This window comes from Phyllostomus discolor, chromosome 6 (genome assembly GCF_004126475.2).
Source record: "Phyllostomus discolor isolate MPI-MPIP mPhyDis1 chromosome 6, mPhyDis1.pri.v3, whole genome shotgun sequence".
NCBI classification, from domain to species: Eukaryota; Metazoa; Chordata; class Mammalia; order Chiroptera; family Phyllostomidae; genus Phyllostomus; species Phyllostomus discolor.
Window position 1 is genome coordinate 153,101,363 of NC_040908.2, and position 3,750 is coordinate 153,105,112.

The window sequence follows — 3,750 nt, forward strand, 5'->3', positions numbered from 1 at the left end:
ATATTTATTTCATTAATAGGGTCACAACCCAGTCGGGGGCAAAGAACAGTCCACTCACTCTCTAACTCCTCCCTATTCCCTCTGGAAGGAAATAAATATTTTTCCTCTAGGAGAAATGAGAATGGTCCTAGGTTTTTGTTTTGTTTTAACATTCAGGGGTTTTTTTTTCCCCAGATGCTAATGATTTGGGATGTTCATGACTAATCAGGAAACTGGAAAAGAGAGGGTGTGCGTGGTGTTTACTACAGGGGGAAGGTGAGGACCTGGAGGGAGGTGAGAGATGGAACACGCTCAGTCTGGGGCGGTTTGCTGTGGCTTGATCTGACATTGGAGAGCATTTCAGAAAGCCCCTCCCCATTCCCACTACCCATTCCAATACACATGCAAGGGGTGTGGTCTGAGCCCAGGAGCCAAGTCGGACTGAAATCTTTGCCGGGCAGATGCCTCACTTCTTCCCCAGCAGAGAACTCATTGCATGCATGCTGTATGCACATTAAAGTCAGTCTCTAAGGAGGAGGAAGCTGCCCCACCTAGCACAAAACCAGAATATCGGATGATCATTTCCACAAGCATTTACTCTGTTGGCTTCCCACATAACCTGTGCAGGTCAGTGGCCCCCTACACAATTCTAATACAGCCAACCTATTTAGAAAGGAAATTTGCCTGAGTTCTGAGAATGATTAGTAAACAACACTGTTACATGAGGATAAGGCCTCCTTACCCTAAAAGGGTCTTTTTAAGACCCCCTTCGAAACTCTCTTAAAAGGGTCTTTTTTTAATAAGGTTTTTTTTAAGATTTTTTATTTATTTATTTTTTAGAAAGGGAAGGGAGGGAGAAAGAGAGAGAGAGAAACATCAATGTGCGGTTGCTGGGGGTCATGGCCTGCAACTTAGGCATGTGCCCTGACTGGGAACTGAACCTGCGACATTTTGGTTTGCAGCCCGCACTCAATCCACTGAGCTACGCCAGCCAGGGCAAAAGGGCCTTTTTAAGATTTATATAAGATAATAGACAAAGGGGACAAGATCTGTTGGATTGTTCACATCTTCTTTTATCTGTTTATCACTTACCCTGAGTTTTGCCATGTCAAAGAAAACTATTAAACACACCTACCTTCCAATATTAATTGATGCCATGTATAAATAAACCAATACCTTTTTCATTTCAAGTTACAGAAAAGCCAACCCTAGTAATGCCAAGAGTGAAACTCCAGCATAATTTGTTTATAAAGTTGAAAATGAAGGATGCGCAAAGAAATATTTTTCAATTTTTTAATTCTTTTATTAGAATATATTAACAACATTTGTAACTGTGTTGGTGTTAGCCCTGGGAATATTCTTCAGGAGGAAAAATGAAACTATGTTTAAATATTCATTGAAATCTTCTGAACCTACCCTTGACTTTCTTCACTGTGGAGGGAGTTTAAGGTATGGCTCAAATGAGAAAAATTGCAGAGTAGACTCTGAACATTTCTGGATTCAATATTTGAGGACAATATGGAAGGTCCAGAATGTGGAATAACTCTTAAGGCCATTCAGCAGGAATTTGAACCATGGGTCACAAAGCTGGTGTTCTGGACCAAGTTATTTCGTGGCAGAGCTTATTGATCATCCAGCTTCTGCATTTCAAGGCCACCACTTCTCTGTATGCAGTGACTTTCATGGAGTCATAAAAGAAAAATATTGCTCAGTGACAAGAAAGCCAACTGCTAGCGCTGAGGTTGGAAATAGAGAGGTCTATGAAAGCAGTGACTAAGTCAGAAACTAGAAGTTGTGGACAAATGAAAGAGCAGGGAAAGCTGGTATCAACTGAGAACCAGAAACTCAAGCATGTTAGAAATGTGATTTTTAAACGTCATTTCTATTTTCATGCCCTATTACAATGAGTGGTTAAAACTTAATCTCGTAATATTTTGGATATATTGGGTTAAATAAAAATGTGTTATTAACACGAATTCACCTCTCTCTTTTTCCATTTTTTAAAGTGGCTGTTAGAAAACTTAAAATTACACCTGTGGCTCATATTATATTTTTACTGGGTAGTGCTGGTGTCTAACGTTGGAATACCTCATTGCTGGAGTGTTCGTCTGAACTTCTTACAGGATGGCCCCTCTCTCACAACAGGCAGAATTGGAGGCTCTCCCAGTTAAAAATATCCCCCTACATACACAAGCTTTGTCTAGTTCTTCATTGCATCCCTCACTACTTCACCTTGGTCCTCTCCATCTTCTCGTCTCCAGCTGCAAACACAGGTGTGCAACCAAGAGGCACAGATGGATGGGTTTGCATGTGCCACCTATTTGATGGCAGCTCCAATCCCTGCCCCCACCTTTTCACTGTACCCTGGGCATTCTCCATCCTCTGTGGCCTGTATATCATCTTTATAGGCTCAGCTACTAAAAACCAGGAAATATTAAAGGCCAGGTTTGGCAATTCCACTGAACCTGACAGATCATTAAGAAGATTCATTCTAAATACATTCAGATCAGCTCTGGCACCTTCCTCCAGGCTGAAAGATAGGCTCTAGTCACACAGGGCAGGGGAAAGCTGGCTTTGTCCTTTCAGCCCCCTTTGTCTCTGAGAGTGTCAGGGACTTCTGTTGCGTTCCTTTGGCACACAATTCCCAGAGCAGGAACTGGAACAGTGAATGCTGGGAGCCAGTCTGCTCATCATCGGACACCTCTTCTGCAAAGGGTAGTTTTCAGTTATCTTTATTTACATATGGTTTGCTTGTTTATTTTTGCACATAATTGATATTAATTTGTTGTCGGGTTTTTTGTGTCACTTCTCAAATTGATGTTTTAGTACTATTTTTTCATGGCTTTAATTGTATTTTTTATTGTAATATTGTAAACGACCACATAGTTCTTAAATGACCACATATATTGTAAATGACCACAAAGTTCTTACATCAAATGTAAAGAGCAGAAGTATGAGCAAAACCAATAGATTTTTAAAACTACCTATGCCAGTGGTGTCCTGGCTGATACATATAGGGCACTCAACATTTTTTGAGTGAATGATGAATGAACAAACCTTCGCTCCAAATGAGATCTTAGCTAGACATGTGTATCAATCACTTGCTGCCACCTTATCAACAAGCACAAACATATCAGTGTCATACAATAAGAAGTGTTTATTTTATTGCAAAATCCCTCACATGTCTCATTCTGAAGATCAGTCTGGAAGAGCAGAAGCTACCTGGGCATTTTCTTCTATGGCTGAGAATGAATAACGTCTCTTTGAGGTTTAGACTCAGAAAAAGCACCTTGTCATTTCTACCTACATTACATTGGCCAAAGCAAATCATATAGCCAGGTCTACCACCAATGTGTACGTAATTCTTCTTCTTCCACAGAGGCGCTGGGAGGAAGGGAATAAACATTTGCCCAGACAATATAATCTAACCTATCAGAAATCTCAACTCCAAAATAGGAGCTGCCCATGTTGATGGTTGGGATAAGCCAGCCCAAAATCTTCTCTAAGAACCTGTTTTCCTTCTCCTGCCTTCTGAGGCAGTTCCTGGGGCACTCTGTCAGAAACTAGCATCCTGCAGGACACAATTTTAAAAGAAAAGCAAGTGCTTATATTTTCCCTGGATATGATAGGAAAGTACCAAGTTCATGAGTGAGATGGGAATTCTAGGCTGAGGGAACAAGACAAACAAAAGATATGTTGGCTGGGTGGTTGGGTTTTTTTATAACATTCTATCCCTAGCACCAAGTACTATCCTTAGCACATTGTAGGTAC